We start from the raw sequence: 13,229 nt of genomic DNA on the forward strand, positions 1-13,229 counted from the left end.
GTTGATTCGCCCCTTTATTGCGAATACATACATATCTCATAAACATAACAACTAACGCAATCTTTATAAAATATATCAAAGGTTCAAGATAATATATGACGATATTTATGTCAGAAATATGAATTGAAATAAAAATTTAACAATTACCACAACACACTTAACAGATTTATGTTACTTTAACAAATAATAAATTATAATATATGAGAGAGGCATTCTTTTATTTAATTAATAAAATGGACGTACAACGCAACGTGCGAATGTTAGTCTTGATACCTGATTAAAATCTATTCCTTACGGAGTTATGAGATCAAGAAAATGGTAAATAAATTTGTCCAAAACAAAAATCAATACGTACAAATTAATGCTTTATATTAATTAAATAGCAACGATATAATTATATAAAATATAAAGACTCGTTGACTTTAATGTAACAGTTAAGATTACTATCAAAATTCTCAATAATAGCTATTGTTCTTAACATTCATACTCTGACACAAATTAAAGATAGTTCGGAAACAATGTGTATAATAAAGAAGAAGACAAATTTGGCGACGATTAACCCAGCTCTTGGGAGTCCTCGCAGCAAATTTAGCCTACAATTTCATCAATAATTTATCTGTTAAGGGTCCTGCTCACTCGTTTATAATTGAGTTAGGTTCTGTATAAGTTTTTGGCGTCGGGACGTGACGACCCCATCGCCCACCGGGTAACCGGTGCAATCAGTCACGGGGGGGGAGGACCTTGACCTCCGTGTGGGGTGTTGGTCCAAGGCTGAGGGTCAGCCTATGGAGGAGGCGGCCGTTCGCGGCTGCCGCGTTTGGCGTCGGGACGTGACGACCCCATCGCCCACCGGGTAACCGGTGCAATCAGTTACGAGGGGGGGGGGTTCGCCGCTGAATGCGGTGAACGGAAACTCAGGCCTCTTCGGAGGTCCGGGTCGCTTGATAGCTGGTCTCCGCTCTGTCTGCCGTTGGACGCTTGCGCTCGGCGGTGGGTGGTTGGAGACTGGCCGCGTGGGCTTGGGTGGGAGGGGTAAGGGGTTAACCCTCTCGCGATTAAGCAAGCTCGCCAGGCGGGGGGACGCTCCTTGTCACGTGGAGTGAGCCCTCGGGGGGAGGTGGCCGTTCGCGGCCTGCCGCCGGATCGTCGCGGATGCATGCCTTGAGCGATTCCCGCGTCGATCCACCAGGCGGTGAGGAGAGTGACCGCTGGTGTTTTAGTGGGTACCATGGGCCCTTCTGGCCCGTGAATCCCACATAAGATCCTCCGTCTCCCCTAGACGGAGGGGTAGGTATAAAACCTTTCACCGCGTTAACAAAAAAAAAGAAAAAAGGTTCTGTATAAGTTCATGTCACGTCTCTTTCACCCCAATTTCAGTGTATTAGATAATTTCCCTACTATTTCCTCTGTTCATCACAAATATAGAATACTAGAAGTCTCTTGAGTTCGTCGACTTGTATATACAGGTATTGTAAATGTAATCACAAGACTCATTCCAAAACATATGCTGAGGTACTTTTGTGAGAAGCCTAGAAGATTCTGGCTGTAAATCGAATGTAATGCAGGCCGCATTCGGGTGGGCTCGACTGTTTTAATACTATTCTAGTAAATAACAATACAAGTAAAAAGAAAAGCAATAATGAGATCTAAGACTTTCGCGAGTTTCATTCATTTAAATGAAACTAATATATTTCGGATATACTACGTTAATTTTAGGAGGGTGGACAGTGGAGGTGAGCGTTTAACGCGCGTTAGTTATGGGCCCCTTAAACCTACACCGGGTCGCAAGTCCCAGGCACTGTTTAAGCTCCTCTCCCTGCAACGCGATGGACCCGGCACCCGCACGGTGAATCCAAGGAATGCTGAGAGGTTTGGTCTCATTTTAAAAACTACATATCACTACAACCATGATCACGGTTGCTGAAAAGTAACCGAAACGTCGGGATTAAGTAGTTTTAAAATAATAAAATCCGCGTAGTATATCCGAAATATATTAGTTTCATTTAAAGGAAAAGCAATATTCACCGAGTAATGGCGCTAGTGATAAAAAAGCATATATTCAATAGATCGTACAGATAACATTATAGTTACGTCTTGTACTACCAGAGAGTGATCTTTCTTTTGATCCTAGTCTTAATATTCTTTATATACCTCGTATTAAGGTCTTCATAGCAGTAATAAGACTTCACACCAATAGTAAAAAAAGTGTACTAAATAAATAAAGTTAAAACATAAAATTGAGAATTATTAGGATAACTTTTCCAAGTTGTAGGTTGAGCTATTTTATATGGTCAAATCAAAAGCTATAACCAGTACTAAAATATGTATACTATATACTACAAGTTTATTATTTTTATTGACAAACAAAGTACTATTCAGTTTTTGCAAAATTTTCTATGTTTTAGTAAATACCTTTCTTGTAAACAAAAGTATTATAATCGCGTGATCCCCATACAAATGGTATTATGGCGTGTTACCATAACATTATTTAAAAGCAATTTATTTAAGACTTATTACGGCGATGTAAATACGAGACAACAAAATTTTTAAAGACAATAATTTTGCTTCATTAATATTGAATAAATTAACACAGTTTTCATACGATGTTGGAAATACATTATTGTGTACCTAATTAAAATGTTGTTATATTATTTTTTTTATGCCAAAGGGGGCAACCCAGCAGACGGCCTACCTGATGGAGGTAGTACCGTCGCGCAAGGACATCCACAACATAGTTTTGCTGATGAGTTGCCACCCTTGATTAGGGGAGAGGGGGAGGATAAAGTGGAAAAGGGAGGGAAAAAAAAGGGTAGAAAAAGTTTGGAAAAGGGAAAGGGCAACCGGCTCTCTCACTCATCGCACAAAACGTAGCCAAAGTGGAACATAACTGTCAGTTAGAGTGTTAGATTATAAAAGTTTTAATTTATTATAACAAATTTTAAAGCGACGGTTCGTTGACCATATTGTGATAAATCTCTGAAGTTAATTTCATATAAATGGAAAATTATTACCCGTTTAGTTATATGTTTTATTAGGTGGTAGAGCCTAACTGTGGTCAAGTTACTACAGCTCGAACAAGGGCTGGCTCAACCGGGGAAGTACCACCCTCTTACAGAAGATCGGCGTGAAGCAGCCTTTAGTGGCTGCGTTTCGTCCGATGAGTGAGAGAGCCGGTTACTCTTTCCCTGTTCCCTCCCTTTCCTGCTATTTCCTTATTCCCACCCCTCCCTTTTCCTCAACAATCAAGGTTCGCAACGCAAACGCAACATAGATGTTGCGGATGTTCATGAGCGACGGTCACAAAAAAAAATTACTACTACTACTACTAAAAAAAAGTACTACTTTCACATAAAAAAAGTTACGTAAAATACCAATAAATGATGTATTGAAAATTGGAATTATAATGATATATAAAACAACAGATGTCAGTTAACTATTACAGAAATTTTAAATCATACCCGATAGCACCGTAAAAGAAGGGTACGTATCCGAGTATACTTATAAATCTAGCCCAACCGGTTCAACCTTTTGATTTTATAATAATTCTGATGTTTAAATATTACTAAATTTCTTTACGGAAACTATTTAAAGTTAGGACTTCTTATAGTTAGCTAGTTGTCTTCCTTTTTATACGTTCTTTTAAACATACATCTACATGTTCGTGTCAATGTCTGTACTTGTTATGTGTGTGCTCGCTACCGTTGAACGTTAGTTTCATCAATATTAAATAAGAATTGAAAATATTCCATCTGCTAACTTTGTAATGTATCACTGTATAACATTTAAACTAGCCTTTCACGCTGTCTTAAATCTGGTAAAATACATTTAATATTTCTTATAACTTATCTTCTCATAACATACGTCTCTGCATACTAATTATTTTATTGGACTTCAATTTTTTTTTCAATTTTATTAATTTCGTATACCAACCATTTCTTTTTGTTCCTCTTTTGATAACAATATTATGATATAGAATAAAAATTTAATAGTCAGATCATTTGTTATCCAATGCACTTGTCATATCAATATAATTCTACTATAAGACGGATATCATAAATTAATTAATTGTCATACTTATTATCAAAGAAACATTATAAGCATGTAAAATTTTAATTTGCATGTAGTTATACATAGGTTATGAACAGGGAATATAATATGGCCATAGATATGTAAATTGTCGTTAAACCAATATTGAGCTCTAGGATTGCGTCGTAGTTATATGCTTATATGTGTTCTGTGATAGGTAGAGAGGGGAGCTTGGACAGCGGAGGTGAGCGTTTAACGCGCGTTAGATAGCCCCTTAAACCTACACCTGGGTCGCAAGTCTCAGGCACTCTTGAAGCTCCTCTCCCTGCATCATGGACCTGGCGCCCCACGATGAATCCATGCAACGCTGAGAGGTTTCGTCTCTATATACATCTTTACAAAAAATATATATAGAATTGATGTTGTATTTGTGTGTGGCCATGTCTCTAAGTGCCTTAATCTAAATATCTTTTACCACATACTACTTCCTTTAATCTAATTCATTTGTATTTTAACAGTCTCAACGACATATTCAAGATAAATTTGAATCAAGTTTTATAGATGAAATTTTTTAAGCACAGCCATGAAATTAAAAACCAAAATTGTGTGCTAATAGTATTTTTAAATAGTGTGTGTCTATGGCGTACGAAGTAAGTGCTTTGCAAATAACAGTTAAACAGGATATCGTAGTGAGTATTTACTCACAATTGGTAGCGTTATTCTATGTATTATTGTAATGTGATGATGATGTGTGATGTGATGATGATGTGTGATGTCATCAATGATGATATGATAGAATAAGGCTCGATTTCTTTAATAATTGATTATAATATTATGGATATTTATATAAATTATCTCTTATATATATTATTAATAATAATATACGGTGTGTTTATTTTAAGTTTTGAAATCGGTCGTTTTGAAAATGTTTCTGGACGGCTTTTATTTTGACGGACTTTATTCAGAAAATGTTTTAGTTGTCGTCAGCGGACTGTAAAAAGGTGACCGCACTAGTGTTCGAGGCACAGTTTCAGTCTTGATGTCTAATGTTCAGCGTCACTTCCAGTAATGTCCTGCAGAATGTATGAAGCCAGTATTCATGGTTTCCAAACACAAGTCCATACTTAAATGTTGCCATTAAAAAATTACAATCGTTCAGTATTATAATTAATTATAATCAGTCGTAAAAATAATTATAATTAACACGGCACAGATGGCGCCACTTGTAACACTAGCGTTCAACACAATCACATTCAATCTTTCGGAGGAGTCAGAATCATATTCTGTTAAATGATATAATAAGACAAAAAGTGTCTAAGGATTATAAATATATACATTAATGGTAGGAACTACCTGGTCTTTGAATATCAAAACCTTTCGTGAACACAATTAATCGTTCAATACCAAATCTGAGATAACGTAGTCGATTTTAAATCAATGCCTTAATTCATATACTTATTGATTTGTTTATAAGTTTATTCAATTTAATTTTCATCATCATCATTATCAGAATCAGCCTATCGGAGCCCACTGCTGAACAAAGGCCTCTTCTCACATGGAGAAGGTTAGAGCATTAATCACCACGCTTGCTCAAGACGGGTTGGCAATTTCAGTCTTATAATTTGAAATTATAAGACCAGGTTTCCTCGCAATGTTTTCCTTCACCGTCCGTCAGTGGTGTCTAAATACTCTTAGAAAGTACATATGACTCGGAAAAGATCACATTGGTACTTGCCAGATTTTGAACCCGTTCCCTCACGTATGAGAGGCGAGCCTTTAACCTCCAGGCACCACGACTATTTTTATGCATTCACACTGAAAAACAGAACTGGAAATTATTATCTAATTTTATTTAATTTAACATGCTTTACTTGTAATTAAAAGTAATTTTTAATTTTCGAGTAACTAATTTTCTAATAGTAATAAAACAGTGTAATTTTTTTATCGGATATCAATTCCATTAACTAGCATCGTTCACGACAGAACTTCCATTGCATTGAAGCTTTGTGGCCGTCATCGTTGTGTTCATTGATAATAAAAACTAACTTCACAGCAGAATAAACAGTTATGCGTTCTCCTTTCAAAGGCTGTTATACATCGTTTGACATTTAAAGGCGGTATATACGATCGGAACGTCAGTTGTTCTTGTTCAAGGCACATGTAGACGTCCTCAAAACTAAATGTTTTTCAATTGTGTGGTATATTTAAGATTTTTTTGTTTATATTTGCTTTAGCTTCTTATTGTCTGATAAACATTTCGTCTTTTCACTATTATTTTATAAAATATTTATATATATTATATGTATCTTTAAATAAAAATTTTTTGGTCACTGACCTCTAACATTACAATCATACATTAATTTGTCGAAAGTAATATTTGAAAAAAAACTAATTCTTTTTCGCATTAAAAACTTCTTTATGGAGAATGCTTTTTACCTATATATAAAAAAAAATATTCGAACAAATAAAAAGACTTACATACATTTCTACATATGTGAATTGTCAAATACAGAACACATTGTTTTTACGGTTGTCTTAAACCGTAGACAATTCTAAACAATTATTCCTCTCTATTGGGCTATATTTTTTTTATTATTAAGTTAAAATATTTATATATTCTTCACAAATAATAAATATAATTTGTTCTTGGATAGTCTTGATTTTATTCTATATAAATATGACAATATATATTGCAGGGAATTGCTTGTATTATTAAAGATCACTCTCCAGCAGCCTGGAGATTTACAGGTGCAGGTGCTGGAGACTACGCAGGTATATAGCTAACTAAATAGATTTTTATCATTGAAATATAAATGAGTCATCATGATGATCCAGAAGATGAATTCATCGTAAACATGGGGGCTTTCCTCCCTCTTTTAAGAAGTAAATAGATTTTTTATGGTCCGTTGATTGCAAAATTTTGTGTCAACTGAAATTTAATAACTTTCCGACATTGCTTTGATGGTGGGAGTGTTTATTTCAGGTCGAGCACAGCATTAATAAAAAGAAAACAAAGTAAATTTTTTTTACTAAAATTACACCATTAAATAATTTTACATCATCAATATTGAGTCAACGTTAGCTTCAATATTGACGCCTCTATAAGATAACTATACATCCCTTAAACTGAGTACTCAAAGACCTTTTAATGTTTTATTACTAACGGGAATAAACAAGAAACAGATAGATTTCTAGGAGTGTCATAAAAAAATCAATACATTCAATAAAAAAACACGTTTTCGCTAATCAAATTCATAGTGTTTCACGTACGTACATACAAAATAGAATAAAAGGCAAAAAGAAAAAAAATTTGACGGACAAAAGGAATTTTTAAAGGCACTTGTAAACTTACACAATTTTCTTGAATCAAGATTAATTAAAATTTTGTCTAGCTCTAACTTAAAATCAGTTGTTTATGGTTCGTTCAACACGGTTTGGTGAAATATTGTTACAATTAGACAGATTAATAAATACATTGAATTGCTTGCTACTTTATAAGAATGATTTCTTGATAAAATAGGATATAACTAACATTATTATATACTTTTGTAGTAACTTAATTAATGCCTAATGAGATCTAAGACTTTTAGGATTACTACGCATTTTTATTTTTATCATTTTAACTACATACTCCCGGCGTTTCGGTTGAATTTCACCAACCGTGATCACGGACAGTCGAGATGAAATCCATCATTAAGCGAAATCAGTAAGTTTATTAAGTTAGTTCAGTCAGTTTATTTAACACATAATCTTGACTAAACGTATTATAATTTTTGGAATTTGTTAAATAAAATGTTCATTTCCAGAAAAAAAGTATTTTGTAGCACTAGAATAAATAAGCAGAAATTGGACTTTGTTAATTATTTTTTTTATTTTTCATTCGAACGGGATGAAAAGTATCCTATATGTATCTTGGTTCTTAGCTAGCTGAGCATCAATTTTCACACAAATCCGCAAAGCCTTTCGAACTATAAAAAGTTGTACCAACACTAGGTTCTTTTTACAGACTTTCGTAATATGTAAAGTCACCCTTATATCCTTGGCAATGATATATTAATTTGGTTCTGTCTTAAGATGGTTGTACTCTATGATTGATTGATGATTGAAATTATTAATCTGAATTAACTAAATCAAACTATGTATTAGTTTATTGTAAGGACATTTATATTTTAATGTCTTGTTATAAGTTTGATTTCGATCATTTTTTTGTTACAAATAATGTTACTGTACCATTTTTAGTGTTGTTTAAACCTGGTTATGATGCTTCTCAAATGGAGGCAATGGTAACAAGACGGAATAAATTCAGAAAATATAGGGTTTTCCATTAAGGGCGCTTGATCTTTGAAATGCAAAAAAAAATACATATAGGAAAGATATTTGCAAAATTTTTTTTTTATTTGGAAGGTCTATCGACCCCATTATGTATGGAATATGACATCATTCAAATGACCGCCACGGCTTCGGTTGGTGGCGCGCACACGAAAGGTCCAATTTTCGATGACTCTGGCGCACAAATCGGGCTGTATTTGATCGATGGCGTGGCGTATGTTGACTTTGAGGGCATCGGTGGTTTGCGGCTTGTTGGCATAGACCTGCGACTTAAGAAAACCCCACAAGAAAAAGTCCAGCGGGGTCAAATCGCACGATCTCGGTGGCCAGTTCACGTCGCCTCCGCGCGAGATGACCATGTCCAGAAATTGCTCGTGCAGAACTTCCATCGTAGCGTGTGCTGTGTGGCACGTAGCGCCGTCCTGTTGAAACCACATGTTGTCCAGATCCATATTCTCGATTTCAGGCCAAAAGAAGTTGGTTATCATCGACCGGTATCGCTCACCATTGACGGTGACGGCCACACCATTATCGTTTTCGAAAAAATACGGACCAATCACGCCTCCGGCCCAAAATCCGCACCAAACAGTCACTTTCTGCGGGTGCATTGCCACTTGGTGAACCTCGTGTGGATTGGTCTCGTCCCAAATACGGCAATTTTGCTTGTTGACATAGCCATTCATCCAAAAATGCGCCTCGTTGCTGAAGATGATTTTTTTGCCAAAATCGGCGTCAACTTCCAACTGCTCTAATGCCCAGTCAGCGAACACACGGCGCTGTCTATGGTCATTAACCTTGAGCTCTTGGGTCAGTTGGATCTTGTACGGGTGCAGGCTCAAGTCACAACGCAAAATTCGCCAAGTTGTCGTCTGCGAAAGGCCGAGTTCCTGTGCGCGACGCGGAATTGACTGCCGCGGGTTTTCGAGGACACTGTCGCGCACAGCGGCGATATTCTCGGCAGATCTCGCGTTACGTTGACGCACGGGAACCGGCTGATTGTTAACTGACCCGGTTGACTCGAATTTGTCCACCAATCGACGGATAGTCGACTCGGCAGGACGATCATCGCGACCGTAAAACGGGCGAAGTGCGCGGAACGTTGCTCGAACGTTGCTCGACCCATTTTCATAAAACAATTTTATGATTTGCACGTGCTGCTCGACACTGTAACCTGCCATGGTGGTTTGGGAGGACGGAATGAATATAACACACTGCATTTGACAGCTGTCACTCAAACAACATGGCCGCAATCAGCTGTCAAAGTTCAAGCGTCCCTATTGGAAAACCCCATAGTAGATCTGTATAGATTATTATGTATGAAGACTGTTTAAAATCCAAGGAGTAACATGGGACAGCTTTTATGACGCATCCCACGGGAACTGGAGCTGCGCTACTAAAACTGAAGAGAGGTTCCGAATTATATACGTTTTTTGATGTTCCCTCTCGCTGTCTTTGGGATAACATCTTCCTTATGGTCTCCATTGTGGCAATATCTTGGGGTTACACATTTCCAATAAAACAGAATCGTCCAAAATGGGTTTATAACCGACAGAGCTATCCGCGGACACAAAAATATAAACAGCCGAGTTTTGAATTTCAAAAACTTAAGACTTTAAAAATCATGATTCATAATGGGAACAACGACAAAAAGTGTTACAGTGTATAAGCAATTAATATAAAACGGTGGTATAATGTGATAATTCTTAAAAAAATTCAAGTTTTATACTATTATATCAATATATTATTTTTATTATTTTTTAATATATTATTTTTTTAGTTTTTTTTTTTTTGATAGTCATGGTGGCCAGGAGGTTAAAGGCCCGCCTCTCATACGTGAGGGCGCGGGTTCGAAACCTGGCAGGTACCAATGTGACCTTTTCCGAGTCATATGTACTTTCTAAGAGTATTTAGACACCACTGACGGACGGTGAAGGAAAACATTGTGAGGAAACCTGGTCTTATAATTTTAAATAATAAGATTGAAATTGCCAACCCATCTTGAGCAAGCGTGTTGATTAATGCTCTAACCTTCTCCATGTGAGAAGAGGCCTTTGCCCAGCAGTGGGTTCTGATAGGCTGATGATGATGATGATATATTTTTAGGATTCTATCTTCCTTAATGCTGTCATAACATAAGGATGAATGTTATAATAAAAATATATTTATTAAACATTTTTTGACGTAATATCTACAGTTATGAATTTCAAGAAGAATTATATTCAAAATAAAAATAGATTTTGAAATTTATTCAAACATTTTTCACCTCTTTTAAGTTTTAAATGGATTTTATAAGAAACGTAGGTGTTAATTGAATCATATAAATGCTTTTAAGATAATAATTAGAAGGCAGTTTCAATTTAAGGTTTTTTTTTTTAATTAAATATAAGGCTTTTTTGTTTTTATTCAAAATAATATGGAAATTGATATATACAATTATTTTCCAATTCGATTCACATAAGATACTGTTAATTAAAAACCTTATATTAATATTTTTATATATGTACATATATATTTTTTATTTTATATTACTCGAGTCTTCCTAAATAGTAGTATGTAATCATTACTGTTCCATCATTATTATATATATCGCCGATATCAGGATGAATGATGGATGCAACATAAAAATAACTCGTGGCTGTCATAAATTATAAAAACTTATTGGTAGTCATAGTTATTGTAAAAACTAAAACGAAATCAAAGACTGTTTAAAAGAGAATAGAACTATGTTTGAATTTTGGTATGAACACGACGTTTGGCCACACGACAGTTGAGAGCGAATTGTTGAAGGATATAGAACCTTCTAGAAATACGATCATGTTTAGAAGAATTGAAGTTTCATTTTGACATATCACGGAATGTACTGGAAGAACTGACATTAGTGACGTCAGACATGGTGACGTCACTCTTTAACAACAACGAATTTGTACTAAATTCGATTTAAACATAAATATATCAACCATATGTATAATTAATGAATAAAAAAAAACACATGCAAATAGAGACATCAATAATTTAACTGGCATATATAAAGTAGGGATTTAGTTTGCTCTGAAAATATATTATTCTCTCGGAAATTTGTTTGCGGTAAAAAACAAGCCAACTTTATTCAGCCACGAAAAGTTTTAAAGCAATTGTGATCTTCTTTGGAGGCCAATTAACAACTTCCGCGGAGATGTCCTGCTTATTTTTACATTTTCATACAACTTAGAATGGAATATTATTTATTTTTTGAGCTTTTTTTGAGCTTCCATGCTTAAAACTTCGGACTCTGTAGTAGTAAGTTTTTATCGTTATTATTACATAACATATATACAAAAGAAAGTTGTGTTAGCTACATTATTTATAACTGAAGAACGGCTGTTGGGATATAGTTGAACATTGATGAGGAGATAGCTTAGAACCAGGAGACGAACATAGGATATCTAATTCTCTTCGTTTTAAAAAGAAAAAAAAAGACCTAATAAATTCCACTACCTGGTTCTTTATGGCCTCTAGGGTGGCATAGAGTTCGCCTAGTCAGCTATACATATGTTACTAATTCCGAAATTAACGCGGACGACGTCGCGGGCAAAAACTAATTATATAAAATTTATTTATTACATTGTATTTATGCAACTTAATTTCGAGTTTTATTTTCGTGTATGTCACGTACGCGAAGAATATTAAAAAATAAATGAACATCGCCGGGGCAACATCGTTGTATGGATAAAATATCATATAACGAGACACGTCGCTGACTCCGAGGAAGGAACACCAAGCCGTGTGAACCAGAAGATCCATGATACCACACAAGCAATCATGTAGTCTGACGTAGAGGTTATAAGTTTTAATAAGTAATTCTTATTATAATATACATATAAGTAGGTTTCCTAGTTTTCCTGGAACCTCTGGTTGCCACACTATATAATTTGTATGACCAGTACTATAAATATTGACATTGATTGCGGATAGTTAAATATTAAAAGAGTCTTCGACATTTCAATGTAACAATGATATTATTTATTGATTTTGTGGTAATTTATTTCTTATCTTTATAAAAAACACACCTTCAAATCTATTTGAATGTTACCCCATAATGTGTTATTGATCAAATGTGAGAGCTTTACTCTATGTTGGAGGCTTTTAAACAAATTTGTGACCAATTAGCCGCTCCTCGTTTCAGTAATTATAGAAGGACTTCATTCGAATGTTACAAGCAGTGAAACTAATCGTTCCTGTTCTATTTTGTATCAAATTATAGTTTGACTTACGGCTTTGTTATTTTATTATAACTTATGACGTTAAAGTAACCAATTACTTGTGACCACTTGATTGTATAGAAAGATATAATCATTCGGGAAGACTCTGTGAAATACTTTTTAGCGATGTCCTATTTAAAACATTCCTGTTTAAACGTGGGTGTAAACACGTCGTCTCCGATTTGTCTGAAACTAACGTAAACAAGTTCTACTATGTTGAAATGAAACTAATATTATTCGGATATACTACGCGTGCTTTATTTTTGTAAAAAAACAACATACTCCCGACGTTTCGGTTAAAAAGTAACCAAAACGTCGGGAGTATGTAATTTTTAAATAATAAAATCCGCGTAGTAAATCCGAATAATACTAGTTTCATTTAATTAATAAAACAAAATGGAAGGACTTAATTAATGAACAAAATCCTACTCGGGTCGATTCATTTTTTATTTAAATTGACAACCCAGCATAGATTTAATGTTAGAAAAGTGTAGGAATATAATATATTTCCTGACATACATATATCCGGGGATGGGAAACTATTCTTAGAATTTCCAGATATTAGATAGAGCATGCAGCTTTACCTAACAACAGCTTTTATAGATATCAGCTTTAGCTAACAGATTGAGTGTCGTT

At 35.0% G+C, this 13,229-nt stretch overlaps 1 protein-coding gene across 2 annotated transcripts in view; it reads right to left on the minus strand.

Moving 5' to 3' along the window:
- The window catches only part of LOC116776442 (synaptotagmin-7), a 468,926-nt gene that overhangs the window by 441,390 nt on the left and 14,307 nt on the right, over positions 1-13,229 (minus strand). The window lies entirely within an intron of this gene.

Source organism: Danaus plexippus, chromosome 30, assembly GCF_018135715.1.
Source record: "Danaus plexippus chromosome 30, MEX_DaPlex, whole genome shotgun sequence".
In the NCBI taxonomy this organism is placed as follows: Eukaryota; Metazoa; Arthropoda; class Insecta; order Lepidoptera; family Nymphalidae; genus Danaus; species Danaus plexippus.